We start from the raw sequence: 8,281 nt of genomic DNA on the forward strand, positions 1-8,281 counted from the left end.
CTTCAAATTGATGGTATCAATGTGAGCACTAAGTTGAGCACCCAATTGAGTAATGGAGTCCACTTCATGCTTTCCTCCTCTAGTAGCCTTGCGAGGTCTACTATATTGTGAGTTATGGACCGCCATTTCTTCAATTTTGTTCCAAGTTTGATTGTCATCAACTTCGGTGAACATTCCATTTGATCCCATGTTGAGAATGTTCCTTGAATATTTATAAAGACCGTTCCAAAATTGTTGTACCAAGAACCACTCGCTAAGTCCATGGTGAGGACATGAGCGACAAATTCCCTTGAATCGCTCCCAAGCTTCATACAAAGATTCTTCATCTCTTTGCTTAAAGCCCGTAATTTAAGCTCTTAGCATGTTAGTCTTTTCCGGTGGATAGAACTTTTTTTAGAAAGCTAGAGCCAACTTCTTCCAAGAATCAATTCCGAGAGTAGCTTTATCAAGGCCTTTCAACCATTGTTTCGCGGTGCCAATTAGAGAAAAAGGAAATAAGACCCATCGAATTTGGTCTTGAGTTACACCGGTTTGAGAAATTGCATCACAATAGTCGCAAAAAGTCTCCATATGAGAGTGAGGGTCTTCACTAGGCATCCCCCCAAATTGGCTTATTTCGACTAATTGGATAAATGCGGATTTGGCAATAAAATTTCTGGTTAAGTGTTGTGGTGTGGGAGTACCATTGGGTAGGTTCTCCTCGGTGGGTACGGAATGTGATGAAAACTTAGGCATTGTGGGTTGATTTTGTGTTGGATTTTGTGTTGGGTTCTCCTCACCTTCTCTTGCAAAAGGGTTGATGAACTCAATAGTATTTGGTTGAATATCTACAACCTCACCGATACCTCTCAAAGTTCTCCTAGCAAGTCTTCTATTGGTTGTCAAAGTCCTTTCAATTTCGTGATCAAAGGGTAACAAGTCACCTTGTGACCTTCTAGACATGCAAAATATCAAACAACTCGAAAATAATTAGAACAAACCTTGAGAAGTTTTACTTCCCCAAGGCAAAGAAAGACACAACTAATAACAATACAAGAAAATCTAAATCAAGTTAACACCGTCCCCGGCAACGGCGCCATTTTTGGTCGTGATCCCTCGTGAGGGGTTTAGTTTTCAGTACTTGTCGTTAGGAGCACCTAGACCAAAACACAATTTATAACTTCACAAACAACTCTACAATTAGTAAAGAGGCAAGTAAAGGTCGGATCCCAAGGGACGGGAATTGAGATGAGATTTCTATTGCAACTAGTGATGTCTAAGGGTGTCACAATTGGGGTTTGAAGTAGAAGGTCACTAAACTAAATAGCAATGAAAGTAAACAAGCGAGATGAAATAAAAGGGATGTAAACAATTGATAAAAAGCACTAGGGTGTCATGGGGTCATAAGGGATTCATGGGAATTGATCATACAAACATATTCTCAAACTATAAGCAAGCAATTATTGTTGTGATGGATCGAGTTGGTTTATATCTTACAATCCTAGGAAAGTTTGGGTCCCGGAGCCGAATCGATTAGATTGTACAACACCTACAAGTCGACTTAATCTTCCCTACTCAACAATATGCATGGTCTAATGAGACTCGAGTTGGTTTATATCTTACAAGTCTCATTGAAAAGATAGGTGATGGGTAAAAAATGCAAGGATTCATAGGCTCACATTTCATCAAACATAACATGTGCATAAGTTGAGATCACAACAAACAAGCAAATAAATTATGAAAACATATTAAATTAAGAATGAATCATTCCCCATGTTGGTTTTCCCTAATTACCCATTAACCCTAGCTAAGGAAACTACTCACTCATTATCATGTTGAATATGCTAGCAAGGTTGTCAATCATACCAACAAAGTGAAACATGATGAATAAATAAAAGTGATTAATAATAATTAAAAAGGGATTAAGAGAATTATACCTACTAATGATTCCAATAATAAATCAAAGAATAAAAGAAGTACTTGATGCTTGATTGGAAGGTTGTCAATCTCCCAATAATAACCCAAATAATCTTCAATTACCCAAAATAAAGGATGAACAAGAGAGAGATTAAGGAAATAAAACTTGTATTAAAACTTGATTAAATGTTGATTACAAGATTAAAGAGAGATTTGATTGATATTAACTACTCTAAAGATTGCTAAGAAGAACATGCTTTTCTAATTAGACTAATGGGGTATTTATAGTGGGGATTAGGTACATAAATTAGGGTTTACTAAGGGCTTAAATGACGATTAAGTCCTTGAGGAATCGCCGGTCTCTAGGGAGACTCCTGTCTCTTTTTCGCCGGTCTTAGAAAAAGATGTGCATCCTTCCTTGAAGCTTGTAGAAGACGAAATGGGACTGTCTGGGAATCCGGGCGTCTTTAGCACGGGACGGGCGGATTTGGCAGCTTCTGGACGGGCGTCCAAAGGGGGAAGACGGGCGTCTTGTGGAGGTTTTGCCCTGGCGTCTTGTGGAGGAAGATGCTCGGATTGTAGGTGAGGGACGGGCGTCTTCAGGGCAATCCGCACGGATTGTCAGGCAGTTTCTTTCCTTCTTCTTTTCTTCCTTTTTCTTCATAAAATCCTTGAGGATTTCCTCGGGGATGCAAGGATCTTTTCTCATCATTGCCCATCTACTATAGTATGTACAAAGGCCTTCTAATCTTGTCTCTCCTTGATGCTTGGTCATTGAATTCAATCAATTTAGCTCATTTTGCCATGAAAATGCAAGGTTTGCACTCCTTTCCTACCAAGGACACAAAACCTCAAAGAATATGCAAAACAAAGAACTAAAGATAATAAATGACCCAAATATGCACTAAAATGCATGGGAACAAGGCTAATTCGGGGACTAAATATGCTCTAATTATGGTCACATCATTTACATACCTATTGCTTGCATTTTATGTCCCAATTTCTCGTTCTATGAGTTTGTGTCTCATGTTGCAGGATTTGAGACGAAAATAAAGAAATGGGAACAAGCGAGGTCGGTTTGAAGAAAGCATAGGAAATAAGAGAAGAAAAAGCTGAGAAAAGTGCCCCAGCCGGTTGGCCGGCAGCTGGCTGGGCATCCACGCCAACGAGCCAAATGAAGAAAAGAGAGGAGAAGAACCCGAAGGTCCCAGCCGGGTAGAGCACCAGTAGCCGGTAGGCTGGCTGGGGGTACCTGATGACATGTGAGAACTTGGCTTTTGAAGAAAATATACAGAAGACTCCCAGTCGGGCATCCCACCGGCTGGGAATATCTGATGACCAAGATTTTGAAGAGAAACTTACAGGAGCCTCCCAGCCAAGTAGAGCATCGGCGGCCAGTCAGCCGACCTCAGACCCCACGGCTGCATCTTTCCTTCCCTTGTAATTTTTGACCTAAATTTTGGAGAAACTATAAATACCCCCTCCCTAATTTCATTTGGACACAATACCCTAGATCTCAAATATTTCCTATTTTTATGCTAAGTTTTTATAATCAAGTTTTAATCTTTCCCTAATCATTCCTTAATTACTCTACAATTTAGTTTAGATCTAGTTAAATTAGAATAGTTTACATCTTAGTGGTTAGGTTGTAATTGAAGATTTGAAGAAATTCTTCCATTTGTAATCCGAAGGTCCCATCTTTCTTAAGTGTTGGTATAATTTCTTTCCTTGTTCACTTTATTTTTCAATTGTTTACATTTCTATTACCATGTTTAATTGTTGTTTGAATTAGCACAATGTTTATTGTTATGTTTGTGTTTCTCTCTTCAATTGTTTTCATGTCTCTTGTTAACATGAGTGAGTAGTCCTCCCTTGGGTTTAGGGGGATCTCAAGTAAGGGTTAGATGTTGTGAATGGGTTGTTAACATTTATGTTTTGGGTGATTTATTAGTGTTTATAAACATCCATAGAAGGTGTTTGATGAAATGTGGGAGTGAAAGTTTACATCTTTTATCAATATATGATTAGTATCTTCATGAATGAGAGTTCTTAGAAATGCTTGATAGTGTGTTTGTGATGAGTTGATAATCAAAGTGAAAATTTTGTGTTCAGTTTTAGGAGAGGCTAAGAAATTAGTCCCTTAATCCTAGACTGCTAATTACCCATAACTTGTTAAAACCGTTTCTAGTCTACCTTGCTTGGGTGAACCCGAATACCCTAGTTTTCCATCAATTGTTTACTTTTCACACTTTAATTACTCTGCTCTCTTTTGATTGTAGTTATAGTTAAGTTAATCACATCTACATCTCATTTATTAGACCAGAATAAGATTTACAACCAACCAAGTACAAATCCCCGTCATTCTTGTGTTCGACCCCGATTACTACTTGTTTTTATTGGGTATTTATAAATTTGTTTGAAGTGGGTTTCACGACAAAACCCCACCATCATCCTCCTTGGTGCCATTATACAGAGAGCCCTGATTGCCTGTGAGTATGTTTCTCAGTTTTTTCAGCGTATTTCGGGTGCTTCTGTAACACCCTCTTCTAACCCGGCCAAGGTAATTAGGAAATGTTACCGTCTCGATTTCCCGAGGCAGTGAAATCGGAATTACAATTAAGAAACATTATTAAATAAATAACAAGTTTAGTTATTACAAACATAAACTAATGAATAAAATACAAATCATGACCACTATGCTCATTTAACCAACTATACTCATCTCGTGACTCATCAACCTCGTCCCGTCTCCCGCGTGTTATCCCAAACAACCTGTACATAACCTGCTCCCTATATGATCGGAAATATCATATGGATCAACACAGGCCACCCCGAAAATAGGTGAAAATTACACAGACACACAAATGACAGTTTCAATAAACAAATAAAGTGTGACACGACTCAAGTGTGTGAATATGCAACATGACTACTAGTATTAATGACACACTATCAACCAACCTCCACTATCACGGTACCAGAACACGCCTAGAAATATCGACAACCACAATGGTATCAGGACACGCCCAGACATACCAACAACCACAAATAGGTACCGGGACACGCCCAGACGTACCAGGTCCGAAAGCCAACCGGATCCCCTGCCAGACGTCGTGTCTCAACCACACGAGTCCCTCCGTGACTCAAGCCATTAATGTGCACATCCCTCTTGGAGTGGGAAGCTCTAAGAGGCGACTCAAGCGTAAGACAGTCTCCTAACCGTCTTACGTCTCCTCAACAACAACACATCCTCCATATACACAATTATAACCAATACATGAAATACAACCCAACATATCATAATCATCCTCTTAATGATGCAATTTAACCACTAAATATGTTATAATGCAAATGCCCTAATTATGTGAGACTAATCACAACATCAATATAAAAAATACCACATTATTGAAACCGAGTAGGATTAACCTACCTTTTAGCAATCTCCTCAAGCTACTCGGATCCGGACCGAAACCGTCTTATCCTATATAAATCACATAATAACTATCACAATACATCCTATACTAATATACACTACAAAGCCCCTTATTATTAACCGCTAATTACCCCTATTACACATACTAATTACTAATTAATTACCCATAACGAATTCCCCCAAAAGTTAGGGTGTAAAAGACTAGAAAAGGGTAGATCTTTACTTACTAGATGAAGGAGATAAAGAAGAAGGTGGGAAATCCTCTAATGTAAGCTTGAATCCTAAGTAGTAGGTGTTTGTGAGGGTTTAGAGAGAAGGGAGAGAGTTTGGAGAGATAAGGAGAAAGATAGAAATGATTTTAGGGTTAGGGAAGAAAGGGTTAAATCCCGTGTTTTGAACAGCGTCACTTGACCGAGTGCTGAGTCCACTCGGTCGAGTGGACTCAATTGATCGAGTAGATACCTTACTCGGCCGAGTGGACTCACTCGGTCGAGTATACTCTTCACTCGACCGAGTGGACCCACTCGGTCCACTTCAGCTCCACTTGGTCTAGTCTAGGTCTAACGTAAGGCTATCTTTCCCTCCCGAGTGATCTCTTATCGGGTCTAAAGGTCCTCGCACGCGTCCCAAGGCCCAAGTATGGGTCCCACAATGACCGGGTATTACAATATTTCCTCCTTAAAATGAACTTCGTCCTCGAAGTTCGCCTCACCCTCACTTTTCCTTAACACTTCCTTACGTCTCATTTGTCTCATGTCTACTCTCAACTCTCTTCCTCAAGCATTCACTCGTCTCTCTTGCTAGTGCTCACGCATAGTTCTTTACCGTACATGCTCTTTTATGCTATCATGTCCTTTCTTATTCTCAAATGTTACATTCACTCCCTCTAAAAGAGAACTTCGTCCCGAAGTTCACCACTCGATCTCTCGCGAGAAGAATTCTCCTATTCCCCCCGCTCACATCCACAATCAACGATATCTAGGCCAACATCCCAAAAGGTGTTCCATAACCAGATGAGACCAGACTCATGGGTCAGAGTAAAAGTCAAGCTCAACATTCATTCTAACAATCATGGTTAGGGTCTGGTCGTATCGTGCGTGACTCAAGACTCTAGATATACATGTATAGCTCATGACTCCGTTCGTGATAATTGTAACACGGTCGAATACCTCATCTAAGGTGACTCAATTTATTCCATATTTCTTATTGATGTGACTCATATTTGCACACTTTTAGTCCCCGAACTAGCCTCGTTCCTATGCTTTCTTGCATGTATTAGGGTCGTTTTTTATCTTTAGCTTCCGACTTTGCATATTCTTTGAGGTTTTGTGTCCTTGGTAGGAGAGGAATGCAAACCTTGTATTTATGGAGCAATTTGGAGCTTAATGGATCGCATCTAACGACCAAGCATTAAAGAGGAGACCGATACTAAAGGCCTAAGTGAATAAATCAAGTAGAATGGGCAATGATGAAGATCCCTACGACCCCTTAACGATCCCCACGGATCCTTAGGCAGTCAAAAGAAGAAGAAGAAAAGCTGACACAGGATCCGGGCGTCCCGAGCTCACGACGAGCGTCCCAAGCCACAATCCGGGCGTCCCGTGGTCAAGTTGAGCGAATCCCTGGGCAGCTCAAGCATACATCAAGGACAAGTCGGGCGGCTCCTTATGGGACTTGCAAGGCACTAATCTTCTTCTTAGGGACTTAATCGTCATTTAAGCCCTTAGGTACCCTAATACTTGTACTTAGTATAAATACCCCATTGCGTTAGGGGATTAATCACCAAGTTTTCATATTAATAACCAAGTTTTAATCAAGTTAATTTACCAATTTAGTTTAGTAGATCTTATTAATCAAGTTGTATTTACTCAATTCAATATTAATCAAATCTTAATCCCTCTTTAATCATTCAAGTGTTCTTAGATTTAGTTGGGTAATTTGAAGACTATTTGGGGTTTATTGAAGACTTGACAACTCTTCATCATTCATCAAGTGTTCTTCTGTAACACCCCGTAATTTTGAAGACCTTTATTATATTTTAAAAGTAATATTTTAATCTATTTTAATTTAATATTAATTTATTTGAAATAAAATTTATTTGATAAAATATAATCTCATTTTATTTTGAAGAAACGTAATTATTTTTGATAGTTTAGAAATGTTTAAAAGTGATTTAAACTATATTTAAACCTTTTCCTTTGATAAAATAGATTTCGGATAAAAGTCGCAAAATTGGGATTTTCTCATTTCTTACGGTCGTTGGGTAAACGAGTTTGGATATTGGGCATATGAGTACTTAATCTTTTAGTAAAATCGTGTTTAAGAACTTTAATATTCTCGGAAATCGCGTTCGACGAATATTTCTAATTAGCGTCGAAGCAAACCCAAAACGTAAACAATTGACCCCCTCCCCATGCATATGGACTGGCCACCCTACTCCTATTTGTCCCCTCTTTCAATTTTCATTTCCTCCATAATTCACTCTCTCTCTTCCTTTCATCAAACACCAAATTCATCTCAAAAATCCTCCTTACAATCCATAAATCCACCATAAATCCTTCATTTCTCCACCAAATCTCATAAAAATTATATATTTGGAATCCTCTCTTCAATCCTCATCTACTAGTAAGCTTTATTTTCATTTCCCCCAATTTTGTTTTAAGGCTCGTCTTTTAGGGTTTTCGAATTTAAGCTTAATAATTGTGTTTTTGTTGTTCTTATAGGTGAAGAATTTGAAGATGAGTTAGGTGACTCATATGTTGTTGAAGATGAAGAGTAATTTTGGGTTTTAGAAGCTTTCTCAAGTGTTATTGTTCTCTTTTTCTAGCTTAAGGTAACTATTCCGAGTCACTCGACGAATTAATGTCACATTAGTAGTTGTATTTGTTGTTTGTTGTTGTTTGTTGTTGTTTGTTGTTGTTTGAGACGATCTTGTTGATAAATGAATGAATGGAG

At 38.7% G+C, this 8,281-nt stretch overlaps 1 non-coding gene across 1 annotated transcript; it reads left to right on the forward strand.

Annotated features, from left to right (window-relative positions):
* Positions 1-256: 256 nt before the first annotated feature.
* Positions 257-363, forward strand: LOC141650618 (small nucleolar RNA R71). Its single transcript, XR_012546640.1, has one exon. It is a non-coding gene; the product is annotated as a small nucleolar RNA R71 (small nucleolar RNA).
* Positions 364-8,281: the final 7,918 nt, after the last annotated feature.

Source organism: Silene latifolia, chromosome 3, assembly GCF_048544455.1.
Source record: "Silene latifolia isolate original U9 population chromosome 3, ASM4854445v1, whole genome shotgun sequence".
Taxonomy (NCBI): Eukaryota; Viridiplantae; Streptophyta; class Magnoliopsida; order Caryophyllales; family Caryophyllaceae; genus Silene; species Silene latifolia.